The sequence below is a fragment of the Cavia porcellus genome, unplaced genomic scaffold, assembly GCF_034190915.1.
Source record: "Cavia porcellus strain 051 isolate PalLab524CR breed Dunkin Hartley unplaced genomic scaffold, mCavPor4.1 scaffold_5, whole genome shotgun sequence".
Taxonomy (NCBI): domain Eukaryota; kingdom Metazoa; phylum Chordata; class Mammalia; order Rodentia; family Caviidae; genus Cavia; species Cavia porcellus.
Window position 1 is genome coordinate 85,925,257 of NW_026947488.1, and position 27,842 is coordinate 85,953,098.

A 27,842-nucleotide genomic window follows, 5' to 3' on the forward strand; every position below is an offset into this window, starting at 1 on the left:
CCACCACACCCAGCGAGGAGAGAGCTGTTTAAACAAGGACCAGATTTGGAGTGATCTCATAAGCCAGCTTCAGGAGTTTGGTGTAGTAAATTGGGCTTTCTAAAGATACATGAGCGCATGCTAATATATGGCTGAAATATTGTGCTAATAGTCTAGTGTTAGTGGATACTGGATAATAGTCACCACACTAATAACCTTCAGAGATGAAAGAGAATGAAAGGCTTATTTTATGTAGTGAAGTAGATTAAAAATCAAAGCAGGACCTAATACACATAAGTATCTTTTATGTTAGCTATTGAGAGGTGATTAAAATAAGTGCATATAATTAACTTTTATTTTTCTTAGTGCCATTTAGTGTGATTATTCTTCTTTGGATGTTGTGGCATCGCAGGAAAAAGTATTACCAAATAATAAACTTATACTGAACATCATTCACTGTTAATGGTAGTTTAAAATTAATAGTATATTTTAAAAAATAAACTGAATTTTAGAAAAGTTTCTGATTTGTAGAAGTGGATGCAAGGTACAGAGAGTTCTCATATACTGTACACCCAGTTCTCTGTTATTAACATTTTATATCAATATGATTTTGAATCATTATTGGGAATTTATCACTAACTAACGTCCATACATGCAGTGCGATTCTAACTGAACTCCATGGTGTTAGGGCAGAATCCATAGGTTGAGTACACAGTCCTAAAAAGCCTCTTTACATTTTAGACAATAGCTGCCAACTCTGTGTTTCCCAGATCTTTCATGTTTCTAAGCCTTGTGGTTCAATAATTTGCAAAAATAACATAAAGTAGGAAAATGCTATCATTTGATTATAATTCTTTACATAAATGATACAGATCAAGATCAGCTAGTGAAGAGATATATAGACCAAACTTGGGAGGACCTCAGATGTGGACCTTTTATGTCCTGCAGGTGTATCACCTTCCTGTTCCAGCACACCGACACACTTATGATTTGTGTTTAGATGTCTCCCCAAAGCCTCATGCAGTCATGGGAATGGGCTTCTAGAGTTAGTGACCGATTCATAGTCTAATGCTGGAATTGATGGTGTGAGTGTTACACCTGCCTTGGTGCATTTAGCCTGCTTACAATGTAAGGGACAGAAGGAGGCCTGTCCCTGCTGTATTTCTTTTGTTGCTTTTGCTGTCTTTCACTGCCATGAATGGTTGCTCCTCTGCCTTGGAGCCAGCTGATTATGGACCGAAACCTCTACAAACTGTGAGCTAAATAAACCTTTTCTCCCTTAACTTTGGGTATCAGGTATTTTGTCTCAGCAACTAGAAAAGTAAGACAATTACTAACTAGGAAAGCATTCTGTAGAATGCCCCCCAATTTGGGTTTATTTGGTGTTTTTCTCAGGATTAGATTGAGGGTGTAGTTTTTATAGGAGGGGGCCAGAGAGGTAGAGACTGTTCTTATCCCATTGTTTCAGAAGAATAAAACCAGTTGAACTTCATGGCTATTGATGTTAACTTTGAACGTCTGACTGAAGTGTTTGTCAGGTTTTCCACTGTAAAGTTATCCCTGCTCCTTACCCTGTTTCATCCTGTCTCGCTTAGATGGAAGTCATCAAGCATAGCACATGCTGAAGGACTGGGAGTTATGCCGTATCTCCTTGAGAATACAGTAGGGTAAGGGTATTTTTTGATATGGACACAAAATGATTTGAAATTGAGAATCATTAAGAATCTGCTATAAAAATGGAATCAAATTGTGTTTTCAAGCATTAGAAAACTGGGATTGTAGATCTGAGTGGATCTTTGTTTAGATGAGCAAACTCAGAGCAGCCAAAAGTTAGAGGCAAGAGAGACTTTGCTGTTTGGGAGAGGAGTCGTGATAATTAGGGGCTGCATCTACATCTGTCTCAATTTGTTTATTACCTGTGGCATGTGAGGTAACCTACTGAACTCCACTGAATAAAAAGCCGTCTCTCCTCAAGCTTTCTGATGTATTTTAGGATAGGAAATATGGCAAGAGTGGCTTTCTTTATAAAGTGGTGTGCATGCTATTTAATTTCAGTTTAGAAAGTAATATACATGTGGATTTCTCCAAAATTTAATTCTTCAATGGGCTGATATTTAGAAATTGAATTTTAATAGTTTTATTATTGTTTTTAATCAGATTCAACTTTAGCTTATGAGAGAATTGTTTCAATATATTGTGTATATTAAGGGTCTGTGGTCAGGGTTATGGAATTATTTCTGGAGCTACTTAGAGAAAAAATGATCACTATATTAATTAGTGATTGGGGAAAGTGAGTGCTGGGTTGGCTTCAGCTCTACTGTGACTGGTATCACCATCTCCAATTGCTCATGATGAAAATAGAGCTTCCAGATATAGGCAAAAATAGGAAATTTTAGGTTATAAAATTAACTGAAAGGCAGTTGTATGAGGGGAAACAATATTACTTGCTTCATAGTTTGATTTGCATCTTTTTATTATTATTCTTTGACGTGCTTGAAGCAGCAAGCAGGCATTGTTTGTAATTTAAAAACTCTTTGCCCATTTTGTCTTCATTATGAAGCATGAAATTCTTAATAGACTGATTAATTCATACAACATAGTGCTCTATGAGAGAAAAAGATTGTCTTCACTGTATGAAACCCAGGGAGTAATGGTGAAATGATCCGATTTGAGACAGCGACTGAACCTAGATTAGCCTGGGTCAGCATGACTGGGTCTATGTCGGTCTGGAAAAAATGAAACCTGCTTCTTCAGCCCTAGTAATCGAACCTTCAGCAAATCTGAAAAACCAGATGAAAAGCATTGGGTACTTATTCTGAGTAACTCTAGACCAGGATTTCTTAACCTTGTGACACTGTTGGCATTTGGGGCTGGACAATTCTTTGTGGGAGTCGTCCTATGTATTGTAGGCTGTTTCGCAGCCACCGTGGCCTCTATCCCGGGAGCAACCCCGTCCCTTACGGTTGTGTCAAACACAACTTTGTCCAGACACAGCCAGATATCCTGTGGATGACACAGTTGCTCCTGGGTAGGAACCACTACTCTAGGTTAGAGAAACAACCTGCATAGCCCTCCCCCTTTTTGTGCTGGGATTTGAATCCAAGGCCTTGCCTGTTCCTACTGGGCATGTGCTTCACCACTGAGCCACATACTCAGTGCTTTTCAGTTTTTTAAAAAACAATTTTGAGACATGTCTGGCAAAGTTGTCCAGGTTGGCCTTATCTAGGATCTACCTGTTTTAGCCCTGAGTAGCTGGGATTACAATGTGGGCCACCATGCCTGGCTCTAGACCCCAGTTTTGATGGTGGTGTATGATTTAGCATTATCATACCTCAATACCAGCCTCATTTTCTCTAGCTCTAAAATGTGGGGCTTCATTTGTGCTCTTTTATCATGTCTCTAGATCTGCTTTAGAATATGAAACATTAAGGAGTGACTTTACATAGCAAATTTATTTTGTGATAATATTAAACAGTTTTAAAGTAGTCCAAATCATACTTATAGGTTAAATGTATTTCCTGAGGTGAATTTCAACTATCTTCAGTTACTGCTTAATTTTACTTATTTCTGTTTTTTACTTTCAGGAAAACTGAAAGCTTTCCTTCTGTTACCACTCAGCCAAGCCTCACAGGACTCCCCTAGCAGTTTTTGTCTGCAGTCTTTGATATCGAAGTGGCTTTGCTCATGAGTGCTCAGTCCCCGTGATTTCAAGTCGTTATTTCATCAGAGCAATTGACCTCCGGGATTCCTTAAATCTGGATTTTAAATAGGGAAAGGGTATTATAATTTTTTCCAAAGCAGGATAGTAACTGACAACCAGAGACTTTCATCTTGTCAGTTTCCTCCCCTACTCCAAAACTAGAAACACCTGGCCTGGGAATATCTGAGGGAGTAAATGTCTTCTATTTCTTTTAAACATTGAGTAGGTACATTTTAAAGTTCCATTATATATATTTAGCCATGTCGAGACAAAGAGCATGTAATGTTCACTTGCTTGCCCTAGTGCCCTTATGTGCAAATGAGATACAGTAAAAGAAAACCTGTAAACATTTCTCACTCTATCATCTTCTCCTTTTGGATTTCTTGAGTACATCTTTGCGTATGTACACAATGTATTCATTGTGGGCAGTTGGTACGTGAACATAGCAACGCTTAGTCCTTTTTATTTCCCTTCCCCATTTCTCAATCCCTAGGTCCCCTCCCAGCTGCAGAACATCTTTCTCTCTGTTTTCTGTGGTTTTTTATTTTGTTGTTTAAATTATTGATACTGTACTTTGGTTTTCTCATATAAGAGAAACCAAATGACATTAAACCTTCTGGGTCTGATTTGTTTTGTTTAGCGTTTGAGGTCTTGAGGTGTGTCTATTTTCCTACAAAAGATTCAGGTTTATCCTTCTTTTCACTGGCCTTTTAGACCTCCATATGGAAATATGCTGCTTTTTATAGTTGATATCTTTGATCCTCTCAGGGATACAGAGGAACATAGTGAAGTGTTGGAAGGATATGCTTGTAAATTTTGTTTTGCACCTCTGCTAGCTCAGATGCCTCATCTGTATAAAGATACAATTCTACCCAATCTATAGGTTAAGAGTGTGGATCAGCAATGGCGTTTAGTGACTCCCAGTGGGGCCCACCCTGGAGCCCAGTCAGGCTGGGCTAAGTCAGTATGGTTCTGTGAGGCACGCTAGTTAAGTTATTTAAGTGATTATGGCATCTGAAAACCCTAATTCTAAAACACTGAACTTTTTAATAATATTGAGGATCATTCCATTGATCTTTCTAGAAAAGGGATCTCTAATTTTACTAATAAGAACATGAAAGACATTAAGAAATCTCTAAAAATGGTTGGCAGCTTACACAAATAGGAAAAACAGACCCCTAAAGAGGGGGCTGAGACAAGGCAAATAAAGAAAATTGAACTGGCTTGTGCAGGTCAGCTGCCTGAAAAGTCACACCATGATAGTTGGACATATGTGGTTAACTTCCATGACTCTGGTTCTTCACAGAGAGAAAGCCTGTTATCAGAACACACTGGGCTTTTCTCTGACATTTCTCATGACTCTGAAACAGTGGCCCAAGGTTTGTTCAGCAGAAATTTGAGATCGAATGTAGCTTTAACTTTCTGAGAAAGAGACGTGTAAGTGAACTTGTAGCTTATTTGGTGTGGGTAGAGGACTTTGGCGTTGTGGTAGATTGTCTTCCTGTGCCTACCAATAGTTCATAGGAAGAAAAACATTATATCTCACTTGGCTGCTGTGTAGATTTATTGCTTCTAGTAAAGTCATTACTTAAAAAGCAAATTTGAAGAATATGTCATAGTTGGTTTAAACTGGCTTCAAGCAGTAATAAAAAGGTGATGATCAAAACTGTCATTAAAAACTGGAATTATAAATGATAGAAATACTCACATTTTAAAACAACAGTTAAGTAGATTACGGGAACAGGAAAACCATCTTTCTTTGGTTCCAGGATATATTGGTAATATAACTGAGGATGTGGGTGTTGATTTATTGCAGTTGCATTGAAAGAATTCATCTAGTAAAGAACATTTGACTATTAAAAACATCCTGGACAATATGATTTCCAAGTCTGAACTGTGGAAGAAATCAAAACTGTTTTTTTCTTTTACTAATCCACATGAATAAAACCCTAACAATCTACTTCACATTGAAGTAGAAAAATATCCCAAAGTGGCTCTAATGTGCTGGTGAATGTGTACTGTGATGGGTCAGTGAGGTGAATGTGCACTCTAAATATTGTTTGCCTTTGCTGCCTTTGAGGCTTAATGGTTATTTAGTAACCTTGCTTAAGAGCTACTGGGTCTTAATGATATCTTGCATTACAATATAATTTACATTATGAGAAAAAATTAGACAAGACAGTACTAGGAACCACAGAGACCAGTCATCAATTTTTTGTATCTCTTTTATTTAAAAAAAATCTCTAAATGTATGCAGTAGTTTTCCTATGTTGAAGAGACTCAAAGTTTAAAACATTATAGCAGATGACATTAAAATTGTTTGAACACACTAAGATACTGTGTATACAAAATGGCTTAATTATTAAGAGTCTAATGTGTTCTGATACCAGTATCTTGTTTTTAAAAAATTAAAACCAACAATGCTTCTGGCATGACAAAATCATGGAATTTAAATCAGAGATTGACATTCCTGTAGAATGTTTTTGTTAAAACATATCCCACACCATTTTTGAAATGTGAGAATGTTGCCAATATCTCTGATTTTTCTGCCAGAATTTTTGTGTCGTGTATGTATGTGTTATTGCTGTATAAAGAAAAAAATGATTATGTATTTGTATGAATATTTAACTGGAAATGTCCATGGAGTTGGCTAATTTATATTTACTTTTTATTGTACATAGATCTCTAATAGTTTTTATTTCTGTATCATTTAAATGTTATTTGAGTAAATTCACTAAATATTTCTTTTTAAAAAAGATGTGGATTATCTGTTATCAGATACATAATAGAAATTCAGTGAAATATGGTTCCTGTCCTTTCAGTTTCCCTGTACGTCTCACCCTTTTTTAAAAATTTATTTTGTCTTTTTTGAGACAGGTCTCTATGCAGTTCGGACAGGCCTTGAGCTTACTTTGTAGCCCAGGCTGGTCTTCAACTTTCAGTGATCCTCCTGCCTCAGCTTCCCAAGTGCTGGAGGGTTACAGGTGTTAACTACTGTGCCTGGCCTTTTTCAACCTTTACGTACTAAAACCAGTTAATTCCAAATACTTAGGTTATCCAGAGTAAAAAAGGACATCGTCTCCACTGCTCTCTCCCACTGTCACTCTGTCTGCTCTTTCTAATCCTTTACAGGCCAAGTATGTTTGTGCCTCAGAGCTTTACACCTGGCATGCTTTCTCCTGGACTGTGCACCCCTGGATCTTCACATGGTACAGCCCTTTGCTTCCTTCAGGTTTATATGTCACCTGTCAGAGAAGCCTCTGACCACGCTGTATAAAACAGGACCTGCCCTCTATTTCTTGGTATTTTCCCTTCCCTTTACTTTCCTGTATTTTTCTCTGTGCACCTATTTGCCCATTAATCATTTGTGTGATATTTGTTTCACTCCACTGGTATATGAGCCTTACAAGGACAAGCACTGTATTCTTAGTGTCTAAAAGAGTACTTGGCCTGCATTTTGTATTCACTAAATGTTTGTGGAATGCATGAATAAAGGAATATTGTTTTCTAACCACGTTACATTATGCTTGATGTTTTTAAAGAAAAAATGTGTACTGACTTAAAAATAATTATTTAATCTGTCAATGGTATTATCAACATTATTCATTTGAGAAGTGACCATTTTTAGTCTTCAGTGTTTTATATTAAAATATGGTTTCTTCTGAGGCTTTTTCCTTCATACAGGTTTAATTTTAGAGAACATTTAATTGCATCATTAACATTCCTGTCTGTAGGTCACTGTTGTGTGGTGGATTGGGAAAACAGAGAGACCTGTGTTCTATTTATATCAATTCTTTGTGTCCTTCAGTGGATTTTTCTTTAGCCCTTCTTTTTAATGAAAAAGTTGAAAATACATAATAGTTGAAAGTAGATCCTTCCCTCCCTCCCTCTTTTTCTTCCCTCCCTCCCTTCCTTCCTTCCTTCTTCCTTCCTTCCATAGATTTTCTTAATAACTTAAAATGATATCCAGAATGTTTTGTAGCCCTAAATGCCAGTTGGTAGTGTAGGAAAAATCTCGAATGCATTTTGTTTTGGATTTCTTTTTTTTCTGAAAGACTAGTGTATAAAATTAAAAACAATCAGTTGTTGTTATGGCTTTTGTCTAGCTGTCCCCCAAAACTTCATGCAGTCATGAGGCTTTTCCAGAGGTGGCTGCATCTGGTGCGTGATTGACTTATGGTGCAATGCTAGGATTAAGGGTGCTGGGTTTATGGCTGGGTACTTACTAAATCAGTCCACTGATTGGTTTGGCACTGCCCTAATCCTGGTAGCCTGGACACAATCTAAGGAACAGAAAGAGGTTTCTTGTCCCTTGCTAGTTTTGCTACCTTCTACCTGCCATGAACTGTTTCTCCTATGTGATGCCTCTCTGATTATGGATTAAAACTTCTGTAAACTGTGAACCAAAATAAGCCTTTCCTCCTTTAACTTTGGGTGTCTGGTGTTTTTGTCTCAGTGATGAGAAAAGTAACTGAGGCAGTTGTGGTCATTTTTACATGAGGAGTTCTGGTGATAATCACACTTGCCAGCCAGGTGCTTTGTCATGTTTCTCTTGCATAAGAAGCTATTTTATTTCTCTCCTCTTTGGTTCTTCAGCTCTGTTTCTGCAGCTATACTCCCTTGAACTGGTAAAGTAATACTAAGAAAGAAGTACTAAGAAATGGAAATACTAAGAAATGGAAGATGTAGTAGCCTTATAATTCTACATCTCACTTAATTTTTTTTTCATGTGGGAAACAGTGATTAACAGTTTAAGCAATGCTTTAAAAACTTTGATATGATACATTATTTTTAAGTTTATGAGTCAGTTTCCATTAATGTGGTTTTTTTGAATTAACTACATAAAGTTTTCATTTTCTCTGTATGGTGTGTAATGTGTTCAGAGTTTATGCTTTGCTATAAACTATCACAATTTAATAAAATGTATTACTTTGCCATTGAGATAGATAAACTTGAGTCATTTTTAGGACAGTGGAAGAATCTTAAGATCATACTTTTAAGTGAAATAAATCAGGCACACAAATTTAAATAGCACATGTTTTTCTTATATGACAAACCCAAATTACAAAAAACAGCAAAATAAAAGAGATAATAGACAGTAGGGAGATAGATCTTTCTTAAATGGGAAGGGATGAATAGTTGGAGGAAGAGAAGGAAAAGGGATAAAAAAGGAATTAAGATGAGTTATGCACATGTACCAGAGCCACACAAGGAAAGTAAACATACACTGCAAGAATGTACTAATAGCTCTGCACCAATATGTACATTTGTTCTTCCAGTGATAGAATAATGAGACTTACTGAATTTTTCCTCATATTCATTAGTTTTTTTTTTTTGCCTCTTTTAGTAATAATAAGGAAAAGATCTCAACTTTTCTCTCATTTAGTATTTTATTAGTTGTTGCATAGACATCTATGGCCTTTATTACCTGGAGATATGTTCCTTCTACACTTGTTTTTAGTTTTTGTCATAAAGCGATAGATGTCTTTTATGCACATATTTGTATGATCCTGTGAATTTTGGCTTTCATTCTATTTATGTGCTGTACTGTTTATTGATTTGTGAACATCCCACCATCCCTATATCTTGGGATAAACCTCATTTTATCATGGCAAATAGTCATTTTGCTGTGTTGTTGGATTTGGTTTGCTTGTAATTTGTTCATTGTTTTTTCATTCATGTTCATCAAGGATATTAGTCTATAAATTTCTTTATTCGTGGTGTACTTATTTGGTTTTAGTATTAGAGTAATGTTGGTTTTGTAGGACTTTGGAGAAATCTCTTCCTCTTTAATTTTCTTGAATAATTTAAGGGGAATTGGTATTAGTTTTTTTTTAAATGTTAGGTAAAACTCAGCAGTGACCCTGTCTTCTCTTAGGCTTTTTTTTTTCCAAGAGATATTTTGTTACTAATTCAGACTTGTTTTAAGTTAGTGGTCTGTTCAGATTTTCTGTTTCTTCATGATTCACTCTTGGCAAGATGTATGTGGACCACAAATTTGACCATTTCTTCTAGGTTATCAAATTTGATGGCACAGAATTGTTCTTAAAAATCTGTAATGATCCTTTGTATTTTTGCAATGCCAATTATAATCTCCTTTTTCACTTTTGATTTTATGTGTCTACTTTCTCTTTTTAGTATTTAAGGGTTTCTCTATTTTCTTTTATTGATTTTAAAAATTGATTTTGAGTCTATTTCATTTATTTTCCTTTGATTTTTTTATTATTTCTTTCCGTCTACTAACTTTGAGTTTGGTTTGTTTGTGTTTTTCTGATTCCTTGAGATGCAGCTGTAGGTTATTTGTGATCTTTCTGCTTTTTAACAGAGTTGTTGATGTGAGGTATTGTGTCTCTACTTTCATTTGTTTTAGGAAATTTTAAATGTTTCCTTCTTTGATTCATTGGTTGTTTAAAAGCAAGTTAATTTCCATGTATCCATCAACGTCAGCTTTTTCTAAATATGAACTTAAAAAGTTAAGGCTAAACTCAGCCTTTTATAAATAAGAAAATTAAACTTTTGCCTTGAAGGACATTTTGCACTTGGAGCCAATAAAAATTCATTAAGTAAAGGAATTTTATGTGTTGCAAGGCTGGAAAAGTAATAATATTTCGTTTTTGGCAATTTGGAGTTCTACTGGAACTACTCAACTTTAGACTACCTTCATGTGATAAGGAGTAAATAAAGGGGACTCCTTCTGTATTGTCTGAGTTTTATGTACATCAGTAAATGGTTCAAACTATGTTTGTTCTCATGTGCCCAGAGGTTCTTGTGCTGATGTGAGAAAACTGGGCATAGCATCGTCCTCTAGCAGAGCAATGCTTAGGTGTTAGTGCTGAGGTAACTTGCACTCTTTTGACTTTACTCATGAGATTTCTACAGTTTTTTTGTTTTTGAGTTTTCCTTTTTGAACTGTGTCCTTGCCTCTATTGCATTTTAAAAGTAGTTTCCTCCTCCAGTACCTCTCTTTAAAGCAGTTTTACTCTGTATAGTGCATGGAAATTTGGGGACTTACATTATCCACAGATTACATTTGTTATGTAGGCAAACACTGTAAGATCCTCAGTGTCACACATAGTTTCAATTTGCATAGTAATTTCCATCTTTCCTTGTGGTTTCTGCTTACATTCAGCCACTATCTAACATGGGCTACAGCTATTTCTGTCCATTGTCTTGTCACTGGGAAAGTGACCCCGCCCCCAGTTCTTACTGTTGAAAGTGTCTGTCACCCCTCTTTAGACCTCTTGTCCTGGGAATCAACTCTATGTTACTCCTCTTCCCTGAATGGCTTCCTTACATTAAAATGTCTTAGCTTAGTCTTGGTTTGCTTCCAAAGAGTTTCTGGAAGCTGTTCTTTTTTTTCTTTTCTCCACTGTGCCCTCATGATATTACCTTGCGTTGTCTTACTCTGGGTCCTTGTCTTGCCCTGTCAGGTGTTGTCTGAATTTGTGATGGTGATAAGTTGTATGATTAGGAGAGAGGTGTCTGGTATTCAGGGTCAAGTTTGCGGAATGCCGGCTTAGCAAGTGGTAGAAATCTGCCAGCCAAAATTCAGAACTGAGCTTCCAGGATGTTGATGTGACCATATGCAGGTGTTAAAATTTCTTTCAAGTTAAGCTTTGAACTTTATATTCAAATATATTTTCCATTCCCTGCCTGTAGAGGGTTTTTTTTGTTTGGTTTTTTTTTTTTTTTTTTATTTAAGGAGAAAAAGAAAAAAAAAAAAAACCAGAAAAAGGGTACAAGTTATACAGAATTTCAGAAAAAATAGTAGGTTTCTGGTTTTTTTGAGACAGGGTTTCACTACGCAGTACAAGCCGGCCTCAGACTCACTATGTAGCCCAGGCTGCCTCAAACTCATGGTGATCCTCTTGCCTCAGCCTTCCAAATGCTGATATTATAGTCATGTACCACCATGCCTGGCCTAGAGATTTTTTGAGTTAATAGAATAATCTGTGTAAATTGAAAAGATCTGTAACATAGAGATTGTTAAATATTAATTTAACTTTCAAAAGCTTCTTCCCTATCAAAGAAAGGGCTTATTATTTTTTTTTAGTACTGGGAATCAAACTCAGGACCTTGAGCTTGCTAGGCAGGCACTTATGCTGCTGAGCTATATCCCTAACCCAGAACCATTGTTTTTGTTGAATTATAAGTATTATTATGCAATCTCAAGACCCAAAAGATTCTAGTATCTCAAAGCTCAACATCCGTGTTTGAAAATCAGAATGCCTGAGAGAATCTCTTTTCCACATCTAAAATTAGAAATAATATGCAGAGACTACAGGCAATTTAGTAGACATGCTAATTATATAAATTTTTTTCGTTTTGGGGAAACAAAAAAACTCTAAGAAAAAAAATGAAACAGCTCTCTGTTAAATAAATCAACAGTTTATTTTTCTTTGGACAGTACTTATGTCTACTTATTTGATTTGAGGGTCAGTTGCATCCGTGAGTCTATGATGCATTTATTTCTCAGCACTGCCCATTTTTTGATGGATTAATAACTAAATGGCTTCTGGTTTTCCCATTTAATATTTTTTTTCCTAATCAGATTTGTGTATTTGCATAAATATTCATATTTCCTACTTTTGTTTATAGATAATTATTTTGGGAAATATGTCAAACTTAAGCCAAGTGTTTTTTGTTTTTTTTTTTGAGACAGGGTTTCTCTCTGTAGTGGAGGTTTCAAACTCATAGTGATCCTCCTGCCTCAGCCTCCCAAGTGCTGGGATTACAGGCACATGCTGCCAAGCCTGTGCCAAGTGCTTTTTCAGTGGATGCTTTGAGCATCTTCTGTGAGTGCTCTGTTTGCTATGTATTGGGACTAATGTGAATTCAAGCTCTATCCTGTAATTTTAAACATATGCTGACTTCTAGAGAATGCATGAAGCATTTACATTGGCAACTGGTCATCATGTGTAAAGGGTTTACCTTCTCTCTCACATTTGGGAAATTCTCTTTGGGGAGGAGATGGAGGAAAGACCATCTGGCAGTATTCCCAGCCTACAAGGGATTGCTGCCCGAGGCCTGGAGTTTTAGCCCTGTGTGGCAGATCATCTGTGATTTTTGATTACCACTTCTATATTTCACCACCATAAATTATGTCACCCTGAGGCTTAATAAATATGATCTTTACTTGCATCTTAATATTTTCCATGACCCCCCCCCCCATAGTTAAAAGTAAGCAGGTCCTGTGTTGAATTTGAGAAATGAAAAAGTAATTTCAAAATGGTGGCACTTTAATATTTTTATATTATATTATAATTTATAATTATATTATATTATAATTTTAATATTTCCCCACTCATTAATACGAGTGGGGAAATCTTTGCATTATTGGACTTGCCCAATTGCTTTCTGCAATACTCCAGTTTAATTTTGCATTTAAAAATGTATTAAAAAATGTATTCAAAACTAAGCTGAACTGCCCCTTTAAAATTCTTCATAATGTAGCAAAAAGGTATAAGTACATTCTTGCAACTCATAGGCAGAATCTGGTCTGGGTACTTGTTTATTTGTCTTGCCTAGCATTTAGAAGCCTAAAGATTTTACATTTGGACTAAATTCCCAGCATCCCTTGAAAATCTGGAGAGTATGTCAGTATTTGCACCCTTATTCTTCCATTGGCTGGAGCTAAACAAGCAACAGCAGCCCCATCACCAATTGGAGCAGTCTGCTGTACTAACGGGTGCCTGACACTCAGCCTGCTTGACCCATGGACATTATGAGGGTTGGTCCTCTCAGTACTCTGTGTTCATACCCGTGTTCTTTTCTCTTGTGTTCATACCCATGTTCTTTAGCCTTGGACCTCTGTACTTTCTGATTTCCCTAATTTCTCCCTCCCCTCGCCTCCTCTCACTACCTTCTTCTGTTCCCTTTCTCCTTCATTTCTTAATTTCTTTTTTCTTTTTTAGTACTGGGGATTGAACCCAGGACTTTCATGCCAAGATTTATCCCTAGCCCTTTGATTATGTTCTACCAACTGAGCTAGCCAGATGACTGTACCCTTTTTTAGTTTTTAGTTTGATTAGCCTTGCTGCATTGCCCACGTGGAACTTGAACTTGTATCCTCAGCCTCCGAAGTGTTGGGACTTGCAGGCATGTGCCATTGTGCCGGTCTAGTTCCTCGTGAAGTTCCTGTTCCCACTTTCCCATCTTGGCTGACTGCTGGTTAGTTTATAATCATATTTTTTGGAAGCCATCTCTGATATCCCTCCCTCTCTGCCCAGTTGTGTTGGCTGCCCCTCCTCAGGGTGGCCTTCAGTGAGCTCTACTCCTCAGTTAGGGCACTTGGCGTACTGTAGGTTAACAATTCATTACATGCTTAACCCCATCTCAGAGCCTGGGCCTTGAAGGCAGTGTCTGTCACATACTTTTGTTCATTCAGGCACTCACAGTTTTTGGTGCATAGTAAGCTTGCATGCATTATTTTTATTGATATACTTAATATTATAAAACGGTGATTCAGTCTTTGGTGTACGTTAGAATCACTTGGACAATTTTAGAAAGTTTCAGTATTCAGTCCCTACTCCAGGACAGTTATAACAGAATCTTTTGGCTGTTAGGACCCAGGCATTAGTAGTTTTAAAAACTGCTCTGGAGCTCCAGTATATAGTTAAGGTTGAGGGTCACTGACCAGAGGCATTTGGGTAATCTAAAGAAAAGCAACATACCATCATTTAATTTTGGATTGAAATATTAAAGGAGATTTTTATTTAGGTAGAACTTGGGCATTTAAAAAGGGAGGTACCTAGCCGGCTATGCTGGTGCACACCTGTAATTCTAACACTTGAAAGGCTGAAGCAGAAGGAATACTGTGAATTCAAGGCCAGTTTGGGTTACATACTAAGCTCAGGGTCAGTCTAAACTATGCAGTGAGACCCTGTCTCAAAAAAACAAAAGGAGGGGGTATATATTTTTAAGAAATAAGTTTCTCCTACAACCTTCAAACAATTCTACATGCTGTATTGGTGGCAAATTGTTAACCAGCAATGTTATATGTAGTAGATTGACAGCTATTTATAATTTTGATAGTTATATAGCCATGTGATGTTTTCTACATTGGTGCATTTTGATTTTAATTTCAAGAGGATTATTTTTCAGGCTGCAAAAAAGTAGTTTAGGTATTTATTGAGTTTCCAACATTAATCAGTTTTTTTTGCATATTACTCCTTATGCTATGTTGGGACTGCTAGTTGGAATAACGATAAACAAGAACAGAAGATTTACTGCTGTCTGGTATGGAACATACACCTGGAATAAAAGCCATTATCTCTTGGTGAAAGCTATCACCAGCTGCATTATCTAATAATTAAATGATCAGTCCTGAGCTCATGATTTGTTTGGAGGAGGTTGAGGGAAACAAACAAACAAACAACACACACACACACACACACACACACACACACACACACACACAGTAAAGGAGTTAAGGATACACTTGTGAATTGGATTTGTCTTCCTTTTGGAGAATAATAGACTGAGATAAAAATATTTCTGTATGGGCCTTTTACTTTCTAAATGGCAACCTAATTTCGTTTCTACTGAGAATAAGGTAGTGGGCATTTGGTTTAAAGTTAAGAGGGCTTTAGAGATTTATGTCTAATGGTTCTAAAGAATCATTTCCTGGATAATGGTATTAACTGTGATTTCTTTTCTGGGACAGCTTTATGAAGTGATTGACTGCTGACCAGAAAACTTCTTGAAATTTCTTATATCTTTATGATTACAAATGTCTTCCAGTTAATCTTTTATATCTGAGCAAAGCATGTTTTTCATACTGCCTATTTTACTGAGAAAACTAATTTATCTACATTGAATCCAGCAGTAGTATTGTGGTGTAGTAATTTATATTTTCTAACAACTGTCTGTTTATTCAACTGTGTTGCCTCTCTCAGCTAATGGAGAGGCTGGCACGGAGACTTCTGGTTATTCAACCTTGCTTATGGAGTCTATTTCTTGAGCAAAAAGGGGAATGCTAAGCTTCAGAAAAGCTGGAAGAATCTCTTTAACATGATAGGGTCCTGCAAGTGGCCCTTGACTCCAGCTGGCCTATTCCCAGGCTTTGAGCAGTGGTGTCACTTGATACCATTTCGAGGGCTAAAGCAGTCAGGCTGGAAGAGCCAGACCTGGAGCTCTGCCAGGACTGGCTTTCACCTTCAGGAACCTGAGGACACCCGCGAAGTAATTACGTGCCTCTAGACAGTGGCTTCCATCACAGAGTGGAGAAAAGAACTGATTAATAAGCCAGGCTAGTGTACACTCAGCTGGCTGTCTCCTTGCAGTCTAGTGAATCAGGGGTTGAATTCTGAATTCCTGCTCCTTTCTCTATGTATTTGTACAGCCACTCCTTTTTGGAGAGAAGAGAAAGGTTACCCGTGGGCCATTCTATCTTCTTTGACACCTGCTTTTCTGCTCACTGCTTCTGCTGCCAGCTGCCTTCCCTCTCACTCCACGTGATCAGAGAATTGGCCTAGTACATTTGGTCAGATGACCTGTGTAAAGAAGTGGTGGCAGTAGCTCACGGAAGGGTGAAAGTGCTGGCAGGAAGGGAAGGGAAGGGGAGGGATGCCAGCTGCTAATGTCAGCACGCCTGGCACCAGTGCTTTTCTCAGAATCTTTCTGCTCATGAGGCTCAGCTCTGCCAGCTGAAGTGTGCTGTTTAGAAATACAAAGTTTTGATCTAATTCTGGTAAAAAATTTTTCCCTCAGATTGTTATCCTGACTCCCTCTGTTCTTTCAGTGGTGAGGATTTGGCCTTTTCTGCATGCAGGTCATGAGCATTGCCATAATTGCAGTTTGGCAGATGAAAAAATGGAAAGTTTATTTTAAGTCAGGCGTGGTAGCACAAGCCTGTAATCCCAGCACGCAGGAGGCTGAAGCAGGAGAATCACAGTGAGTTTGAGGCCAGCCTGGGCTACAAAGTGAGTTCAAGGTCAGTCTGAACTAGGGACAGCTTGTCTCAGAAAACTGGGGGAAAAAAACTGATTATATTTGCTGCGGCTCCAAAGTAAAATATGTATTTCTAGTCCCTGTTTCTACTCCTTTTCTTCCTAACATTGAGACTCTCACCTGAAGACTGGCTCAACTTGAGTTTCCAGACTAATCCGGGAGTCAAGACAAATAATATTTAGATACATCAACCCCTTAGCCAGTGGTGTACGGCTTTTTTTCCAGACAGGTGACATCCTGTACTCCTGTGTGGCCAAATGAGTCTCAGCTGTTTCTCCCTACCTTGTGTTCTGGTTCTAGCAGCACATCTAAAAACTGTGGCCTTGGAAGGTGACTTTGTGATCCCACGAGCCACTTAAGACATCGGTAAGAGTGATGGCTCCTGTGTCCTGGCTTACTTTTGCCATCTCTCTCATGGGAGGGCACAGTCCTGGTCTGAGCCTTGAGTGCCTGTACTTACCAGTATCACCGGTCTGTCTTACTCCTGAATATTGCCTCCTTCTTGTGGTACTCTGATACTTTTTTCTTTGGAGCCTCATGGGATGCAAGTGGTACATTTGATTAGAATCAGGCTAAGTTCAAACACTGGCCCTTTCCATTTGTGTGATTTTGGGTAAATGTATCTTTAAGCCTTAGTTCTTTTTGTATAAAATAGGTATACTATTTCCTGTCTTGTAAGTTTGTAATGATTACATGATATGTTATATTTAAAATGTTCAGCATGTTTTCTTTTTTTTTTTTTTTTTCTTTTTATCGGTACCAAGGATCAAACTCATGACTGCCTGCTTGCAAGACAGGTGCTTATGCTGCTGAGCTAAATCCCCAGCCCCCAGCATGTTTTCTTCTCATTTTTCTGCTCGAATCGTGATGGCAATTGCCATCTCCTTTGTACACAGGAAAGCATTTTCTTCCTTTCCTGCACCTTTGTAATTGGCTTTTGCAGTTGGTGACTTTTCAGAGTCTTTCTTTAATGTGTGTTACTAGGTCTTTGGCTAAGTCTTTTTTTGTTTTTGAACTGTCCAGCATTTACTTGAGAGGGGATTATAAAATTGGACACAAGAGGCAAAACACAAGAAGGGAGTTGTTTTTATTGTTTTTACTTCTGCCCAATTTCTAACTGTTCTTGTGATTAAAATCAGTCTGTAAATAATTACCTCTATGAATCCTGTGGTTCTACATGTGAAGTAAGCTACTGGCCTTTGGAATCTGGAGTCTTCTCATTTCTAATTTGCTAAGCAATGAAAATAACATTTGTCGCTATAAATTGGTCCCTAGTGGCCATCTTCTTTTTCCATTCTGTACCTACCAGGCTACTGCCATACATCAGCAGAGCTGAAAGTATTTTAACCAGAGACACTTGGACCTGACACCAGAGTGGTGTTGCTTAGATGAAGGCAGCTGGGCAACTCCAGGGTACATGGAAAGCATGTATTTGTAGCTGGCTCATGAGCAAATCCTGGATGCAAGTTCAACACCTAAAAAGCAGATATATAGGAGATCATAAGTTGTAGCTTATTTCACTTCACAGAGCAATTCTGAATGTCATTTAAAATGTATCCCACTGTGAATGCTAGTGTTGATGAACTGGATCCAGTTTGCGGCATATGTTAGGTTGACTGGATGGCTATTGCAGATTTCAGGAAGTGTTCAAAAGCCTGTTTTACAAGTTTTGTAAAGTGAATGGAAAATATTTTTTATAATTTCAAATAATAGAACCTCTGGGCTTTGATCTTATCGAAAGACTTCATGGTCATCTTAAATTTCCCCATGTTTCTGTTCCTTATGCTATAGCCCTCTGAGATAGTTTTAATTAGGTTGCATAGAGCATTGCTTTTCAGTGACAGATTAATGCTTAAGTTGGAATATGGAAGAATGGAAATAAGGGAAGTATATGAAATAAATACCTGACAGCTTTTAAACTACTCTAATGCAGGGTTCTGAGATGGGGACCACTGTTCCTTACCCTTTATTTAGTAATGAAATGCATTTAAGATGACTAGATGGAATTATGGTTCCCTTCTATTTTCCCCCTTTCTCCTAGTCTTGAAGGAAAAAGCACTGCAATAAATCAAGATATTGAGTTAGCACTACATTTCTCATGAAATCAGAATCATTGAACCTTGCTTGGACTACATAGCCTGTGGTCAGTTTTGGTTCAGCCTCACAAGCCAAGAATGGTTTTTTCAATGAATATTCAAGAGAAAACCTATGTGACTGGAAAAGCCCAAAATATTCACTTTCTGTTCCTTTACTGAAAGAGTTTGCCAGTTTCTGTTTTAGTATATCATCAATGAGATATTTTTCTTTATGAGCTTAAGTTGAAAATTTAAATTGTGCTTTCTATGAAGTTAGCAAAGGGAGCCGTGAAAAAGGTGTGGATTTCAGAGTTGTGCAGAGACTTGATTCTGAATCCTGGTTCTGTGACTTTCTACCTGGAGAGCCTCAGAGATTGACCTAAGTCTTCTCAGCCTCAGCTTCCTCAGGGTTGTTGTGAGCCAGTGTCTTGCACTTACAGCAGTAAGATCACAGCAAATGGTAGTTCTTTAGTCAGGCAATACTAAACCACTTGTAAAGCCCTTATGTAGCTGTGAAAAGACTAACAAATGGGAGTTGGATCAGGGGGATGCCATTGTGAACCCCCAGAACTTGCAGGTATGTGATGTGGCACTGTTATCTGACCCCTTCAGTCCCAAAGCAGATTCTTCTAGACTGGTATTGCTGGTACTTCTCCAAAGCTGACTTCTCTTTCAGATCTTGATTGAGGGCACTTTTCTCTTGGCTTACTGTGCTGTCCTTCAGCTTCCTAAAGATGTTTATGTCTTTGCACCTATGCACTGGACTCAAATGTATGTGAATGGGCCTTTGATAGTGCTCTGCTACTAATAAGTAGTCTTAATCTCTTCTCTTTTCCCCTTGCATTCTTAAGGACATCATGTACCTTAATTAGGTCAATTTTTTTATTCTTCTATTTTTATTTTATATATTTATTTTTTAGAGTCCGATCTAACTGTGGCACTCAGGCTGACCTTGAGTTCCCGTGGCTCAAGCAACCTTTTTGCCTCAACCTCCCAAGCAGTTGGGATTGCAAGTACATGGCATAGTGCCCAAGTGAGTTTGATCCTTTCCTAGATCATCACTGTGATTTCTAAGTAACTTTACATAAGGGACTTAAACTGCTGTTCTTTTTTATTCCTTCATAAATGAAAAATGTTTCTGCTTTATACTAGGAAGACGTAAAAGCATTGCATTCTGGGCAGAGAACATCTTAGTACTTTTCAGTGGCTGCTGAAATCGGTATGTTTTGGGGAAAGGTCTTTGTGCTTACCGTTTAGAAATGACGATACGATAGCTGGGAACATGTATAGTTACTATGTTACTGATTTTTCAACAAAAAATATGATGAGATGATAGCAGCACTGCATTCAGTGTGTGAGATTGTGAGAGGTTTTAGCCAGGAGAGGGTATGCAAAGATCAAGCTGTTTTCCCTTTTTCTGGAAGGATGGGACTGCTTGGCAAGTCTGGCACTAGAAGAATGTTTAAGGTTTGAGGTGAGGGGTTGGGCCTGCTGGCCAGGATTTCCAACACTGATTACAGGTAGCAGGTGCAACCTAAGCACATGGCTGCATGTAGCAGGAAGTGATGAAACTTGAATTTGAGGGAATCCTTGCTTTTATTTCTATAGTATTTTATTTACGTGACTTTTATTTCTGTAGTATTTTTCCTTCCAGGTCAGAATATGTTTTTTAATGTTACTTAAATATTCTGTAAGGATTTTTTTGTCTACCTTATTAATAAGTAGGGGTGTTTTGTTGTCGTTGCTTAAAAGGAATGTGGAAATTTTTTCTTCAGAACTGATGATGTGACTAGTGTTTTCTATGTCATACCTGTTTTCTGTATGTCATACCTGTTTTCTGTACTTATTGCCATCAATTATATAAAAATGCCTAAAATGATTTTCCTGCAATTTAAGAAATTTTATTTCAAATTTCTCAATTATAGAGAGATAACAGACTTTCAACTTGAAATAAGTTATTTGATAGTGGTTATCTTTTGACAGTTGTAATTTTCTTCTTTGAAGTTTTTACATTTCCCAAGTTGGCTCTTTTATTTGGTTGTTTTGAGACAGACTCTTGATACATAGTTCAGGCTGGCCGTGGCCTTGATTGACCTGTGTCGTCCAGACTGGCCTCACGTTCATGGTAGTACTCCTGCTCCAGCCTCTGAGTGCTGCGATTACAGGTGTGCCCCATGATCCCCAGCCCGCTTTCTTGCCTGCTTGCTTGTGTGTCCACTCCCCTCTCTTCCCTTCCTTCTTTATTTTTTATTTTTTTTTTCTGTGAAAAGGTCTCATAGTTGAGGGTGGCCTTGCCTCAGGCTCTTGAGTGCTAGAATTGTAGGCATGTGCTACTGCTCCTGGTTCTGAATTTTAAAACTTAATACACGTTACTTTTATAATCAAGTAAAAAAGAAAATTTAGCCCTATTCTGTGAACACAACAAACAATACCATCTGTCCTCTTGTATTTCTGCAACAGATTTAGCCTATTGATGTATCTTTATATTATTTATTTATGTCAATTAATAATAATACTTGCTTCAGGGATTTGGAAGTGAAGTAGGTTTGATTCAGTGGACCAATTTGCAAATAGCATGCATCTACTTTATTATGAAAAACAGTAATTTTTGACAATTTATAGATCTCTGTATCTGAAACAAGTAAATTAAAGTGATAGTATGGTTTACACATTTTAGAAACTTTGTTTACAGATACGTAGAAAAGTAAGGATTTCTATTCTCATAAGCTTTATCTTTCATTTTTTATTTATTTAATTGGTACCAGGAATTGAACTGAGGACCTTACACTTATCAGGCAGGCACTGTACTGCTGAGCTGTATTTCTGGCCCCTGAGTTTTATCTTGTAAAAACTGTATCTGGCAAGATATATTAACTCAGAGGCCAAAAGAAAGTTAAATGAAGGAAATTTGGAAGGAGCTCACAAGGCCGGGGCTATTACTCAGTGGCAGTGTTGGGGCATAATTATAATGGAAGAATATATTTATAAAATAGCAGACTTAGAGGTATTTCATGATACAAGTTGGAGAGCAATTGGAGGTCTGATCAGCTTTCTGCTGCTTCTGCTGAATTCAATTCACTGTGACAGTGTCTAATGCCCAGCTGCAAACCTCTGATAAACATTGAGTCAGGGCAATTGTCTGTACCTTAAGGCATCCTGCGCTAGTCAAGGAGTTCTTTCATTACACTCATCCTGTAGGACCCTCCCTCTTTTGCTCCTGAAATGTCTCTGTATTATGATAAACAGTTCCTTTGTTTCAACCAATCTGTTCAAGATTAGCCTGCCTATATGTCAGTATGAGACTCAATGCTTGTAACCAGTTATGCAATGTTTTGTCACTTGCTTTCTGCTTCCTACTTCTAAATGCCGTATAAACTAAAACTCTTTGTAAACTCAGTGCTGTGGCCTTTGGAAATGATCACACAACAGTCCTCAAAGGTAAATGCTGCCTTCTTATCGCCTTGGTGCAAGGTGCACAGTCTTCCTTTCGGTTTGACTTGGGAGTTTTCCTGCACACAGAGCAATGCATAAGGCCCTAAAAGTCCCAGCACCACAAAAACAAACAATAAACAACAATAAAACCACAAACTCTCCAAAACAAAGATGAAACAAAACAACAAAAACATATTAAAGGAACTCAGCCTTCCACTTCCAAGAGCCGCCTGTCTGCTACCTAACGTCTCTTCTCACTGCCTTCCCTTTCTCTGAAGGGCTTTAACTTCATGCCTAGCCAGGGAGCTGGGTGTGGATAGAATCTGAAGAGCAGATTCTGCTCCAGACCAGACTGGACCGGCAGCATAGGGAAGGATAGACTAGTTTCAGCACAAGTGCAGTAGTACATGACTAAAGGAAATGGACTTGCCCATATTCAGCATTCTTTCTGTCCTTCTCTCCATTTCTGCATAGTCACATTTTGTTCATTCTTCAGGACCTGGCTCGGATTTTCTTCCATGAGGTTATATATAATTCTTCTACTACAGGAGAAAAGCTCTCTGCATTTCTGAATTCTCCAAGTACAACTTTTTCCAAATCATTTTGTAGAGTACTAAATTTTGTGCTGGTCAAGTTTGTATATGCCTGCTCTTTAGAGTTGCCTTTTGGCAAATCCTGTGTACTCATTAGCATATTAAAGGTTAAAATGCTGTTGCTTAGTAAATAGCCTTTCAAGGAATAAGTGTCCTTATTCCCTCATAATACAATATCTGATATTGTATCATTTGAAATTATTTCCATGGCACTGAGTAGGGAGTTCTAGATTTCTAGGATATCATTAAAATTAAAGAGATACAATAGGATAATAAATAATTTGTGATAAAGCAAACCAACATGTGACATTTTACATAGATCAAGATGCTGAGTAAAGATATACATCTGTCCTGTGAACAGTTCCTGGATCAATGAAAGATTATAAATGCTCTGATTATAAATGTTCTTTAAGTTAGTTGGAAAAAACTGAAAAGAAAAGAAATTTTGTATGGGTATCCAGGAGTCATCTTCCTCACATTCCTCCTCAACTTTTTGAATTCTCACAAAAGTATGCTTTCAGAATACATATAACTTTCCCTTTGCATAAAGGAATTGTTTTAAAATATCTCAATTTCAATTAAACCACCTTTCTCCTCATAAAACTAATAGGTACTTGCGACAGGGAGAAGTAGGTTGTGTTTACTCTGTATGTATTAGTGATAAACAGAAATTCTGCTTTTTGTGGAATCCATATACCTTAAAATTATTCTTATATGTTTTTGAGGACAGTGAGAATTGTTTCCTCTGTTTCTTTTCTGTGAAAAATAAAACACCTTATGAAACAGGAAAGAAAATTCACTTTCTTTTGAGGTTGCAAATTTGGCCTAACAAAATATAGGAATAATGTGAGAACTAAGCCAGGCAGAGGATTTTTTTTAGCCCTACTAAACACAGGCTCTGTATAGGACATCTTTAGTTTGATGTTAAAAATGTCCTCAAATTCTTTAGTTTTATGTTGAGAACGTTAGTCAATAGCATTCTTTTTTGTCTGATATTTATTTGCACCGAAGAAATACCCAGGGCCCTGTCTAACCTCTGAGAAGATATAAGGGAAAATGTTGAAAACTACAATGAGAGAAGCTATGTTCATGTTACTTCTCTGTTCCTGCATGAATGGACAGCGAGACATTTTCATCTTTCAAGGAGGCCTCTGCTGTCAGTCAAGGTTGATAGCTTATTTGGCCTCAATCTTGACCTTACTTTGAACTTTTAATGAGGAAGCGGGATACACATTTATGCCACTGTTAAGGTCTTCCTATTTCCAATTTTGTTCTGTTTTTTATACTGATAATTGCTACTTAGAACAAAGAACAACAGTATCTGTAGTTTTTAGTTACTAGTCATTATAAATTCTTATTGCTGACATTAGTATAGAGAAAAATGTGAAGAAGACATTTATAATAAGATAGTGATAGAATAGTAAAAAAGTTACAAAAAAATATGAGAGAAAGAGAATAAAAAGGAAATTGTAAATATGGTTTGGGTTTATTAGTTTTCAGATTCTGGAAAGACCAAAGTGAACTAAGTACACTGGTTATGACAAGAAGTTTGGAGATTTTTAAGAGCAATATCAAACACAAAGGGATAGTTAAGGAGCACAGAACTGCAGTTTAGGAAAGGTTAGCACTGAGGTTGAAAGCAGTGTGAACTTCATGAAAAGAATAGACTAGGACATGCTCTGTGTGGAGTTAGCGCCTCACTCGGATTGCTGGGATAGTGTGTTTTTGGAAAGCTTTTATCTAGTATTAGGAATGCTTTTGATCTGATGTCCAACGAGTCAGTCAGCTCTTTGACCTCCATATCTTTCAGTTCCTTACCACACTTACTAGCACTGATAGTACATGCAAATATTGACTAAATAACCTACTAGTTTAACCTACTAAATAACCTACTAATAACCTAACCTAATTTTTAACTCTGAAAACTAGTATAATCTACTATAGGAAAAGTACTGTTACAAAGCTGATTTCATTTGTTACACTGATTTTCACTCTAGTTAGTTCAAACTCCTTTGGTCTTGTCAGACTATTTTTCTTTTGTTGGCATTTTTTGGTGTCTTCTGATATGTTTTGGAACAAGCATAAAAAAACTTTATTTGTACACGATTCTAATTTATACTGCCCTGTCTTATTTTGGTGAACTCCTACAAGTTTTGCTTTGGTATATAGATTTTGGTCAAAAGTGATTTTTATATTTCAGTTTAATAAACTTACTAGCAAAGCTGAGCAGCAGATAAAAAACTAGTAGTACACACCAATCGTAATTATGGTAGATGGTAAGCAGTGAGCAAAAATGTGATTCTGAATCCAAGAATTCTGTACTGTTCTTTTTTGTTAGTTTTTTAAGATATAGTATTTGTGTGTCTTTATAGTAAGTTAATAAATGTATATAGTATATAAATAATCAAATGAGGGTAATAAATACTTTCATTTCTTCAAACATTAATCTTTTTATGTGTTTGAAATTTCATATTCTTCTAGTCATTTTGAAATCCATCATAGATTATTTTAAGTTATAGTTGTTCTACTGTACTAAAGAGGAGCAAACTTAATTTGTCCATGCTGTGTTTCAGTACCCCTTGTTGAATTTATTTTTGTCCTCCCTCCCTGTTGCCCCTTCTCTCCCTCGTGACCCTCTTCCATTTTATTTTTCTACAAGGTTTGTTTATTGTTATTCCCATAAATGAGTGGCAGTGTGTGGTATTTAACTTTCTGTTAGACCATTCTTTAACAGATCTAATTTCAGATAAATTGCTCCATCTTAGTTGACCTAAGTTTATTCTCTTTAAATTATAACAAAAAGACACTTTTAAAAAATTGAACTTTATAAAATACCCTTAAGTATGTAGACTACCAACATTACCTAATCTCATTTTACATAACTAGAGAACTTGTCCTTCAAGTCCTAAGACTCACTTAATGGAAGTTTAGGCTGTAGTTTTCATCTGTATTTCAGTATTGTAGGAGGAAAGTTATTTTGCTTTTTCAAAATTCATTTTTCATGAAAAAATGAAGGTTATACTATAGATACAATGAAAATGACAGTAACACTTAATGCTTACTGAGTACTTTGCTGTGTATGATTTATTCGTTAATTTAGTATATATTCATTAATTACTGACTGTATATTAGGTGGTATTCTGTGTTTGAGGATATACCAAAAAAAAATTTTTCTGCCCTCATGGAACTTATATTCTAGAAGGAAGAATTGGTCAGGAAGCAAAATAAGTTCATGCTGTTTCTAATGGTTAATCCTTATTATTAACTTGATTGGCTTAAAGATGCCTAGGAAATTAGTAAAGTGCACTTGAGAGTATGTCTGGATGGGTTATGGGTTTGGGATCCTGGGAATTATGTCTGTTCCCTCGCGTCTTCATTTCTGTTTCCTCCCTTGCTCTCTGATTCCTGGATGCCATGAATTGAGCAGCTTTTCCTCCAGTGTGTTCTTCTGCAGTGATGTTTTTGGCTTGGAAGCAGCTTATCATGGATGAGGCCTCCAAAACTGTGATCCAAAATAAACTCTTCTCTAAGTTGTGGGTGTCAGGTGTCTTGTCCTACCAGCAGAGAAGTTGACAATATACTGTTTGATATACTGCATATTTTATGACACATTCTGCTATCTTTATTTATCTACTGGCATGGTAAGATCCATGAGAGAAAGGAGATTAGTCTATATAGATAAGTTGACACCATTATTATTATTATTATTTAAATAGATCTTAGGTTTTATATGCAATTAAATTATGAGTGCTTCATGATATCATCATTTCATTACTAGTTTATATTCTAATAATACCAGGTAAACCTGTGAAGCCATCATTGATAACTGAAACGTTGACTTTTTTTTCTTTTGGTCTTTTTTGAGGCCAGGTTTCACTATACAGTTCAGGGTGACCTTGATTTCACTTTGTAGCCTAGGTTGGTCTCAAACTCAAAACAGTCCTCTTGCCTCAGCTTCCACAAGCATGTGCTGCTATGCCTGGCTGAGTATTGTTTCTTAATTAAGTTTATTGGTGCATATTAGATATATACGTAATGATCAGGGAATTTTTACTCATACATGATATGTTTTGATTCTTTTTTATTCCCAATCCCCTCTCCTCCCCTCAACCCAAGTTCCCCTTCCTATTTACAGAGCTTTATTTCCATTTTATTTTTTGTTTTATTTCCTTTTCCCTTCCGTTCCCACTTCTCCCACTTTTGTTTCCCTTTCGCTTTGCTCAAACTCTTCCCATTTCACAGTATCTGTTGTACCTTTTGATTCTTATTTATACTTTCAGTTTCTTACACCAGAAAGACAGTGAGATGTTTACACATTTGAGTCAGTTTTATTTCATTTAAGAATGTGGTCTCAAGTTGCATTTTATTTACCTAGAAATGCCTCAAATTTACCCTTCTTTGTGGACGAGTAGTACTCTTGTATATAAAAATGCATCTTTTTTTTTATCCATTCCTTGATTGATTGGCGTTTTGGGTTGTTTCCAAGGTTTAGCTATTACAAACAGTGCTGCTATAAACATGGGTGCACGTTCATCATTGTGGTATGATGTTTTTAATTCTTTTAGGAAGATACCCAGAAAGTGAATATGGGCCAAGAGGAACCTCTTAGCCTAGTTTTTTAAGAAAGCTCCATACTGATTTCCACAGTGGTTGTACCAGTCCACCCTCTTACCAACAGTGGAGTAGGGATTCTTTTTCCCCACATCCCCACTAGCACTCATTATTGGTTAATTTCTTGATGATATCTATTCTTTCTGAAGTGAGATGGAGTCTCAGCATTGTTTTAATTTGCATCTCTCTAATAACCAGTAATGTTAAAACATTTTTTCATATATTTATTTTTCATTTGTATTTCTTCAATCTGAGAAATGTTTATTTATCTCAGTTACCCATTTTTTGGATTGGTTCTTTAAATTTGGGGGGATCTAATTTTTTTCAGTTCTTTATTATTATTTTTTTTGTTGGTACCGGGGATTGAACTCACAACTGCATACTTGCAAGGCAGTCGCTTGCTTATGCCGCTGAGCTAAGTCCCCAGCCCCCTTTTCAGTTCTTTATATAACATTGACAGCTTTCAACTCAACTTCTCCTGTTCGTGTTTTAGTTCTGAAC

General features: G+C 37.0%; 1 protein-coding gene and 1 pseudogene across 1 annotated transcript in view; both read left to right on the forward strand.

Moving 5' to 3' along the window:
- Positions 1-27,842, forward strand: part of Ppm1l (protein phosphatase, Mg2+/Mn2+ dependent 1L) — a 316,234-nt gene that overhangs the window by 37,750 nt on the left and 250,642 nt on the right. The window lies entirely within an intron of this gene.
- The window catches only part of LOC134476136 (KATNB1-like protein 1), a 63,960-nt pseudogene that overhangs the window by 26,857 nt on the left and 9,261 nt on the right, over positions 1-27,842 (forward strand).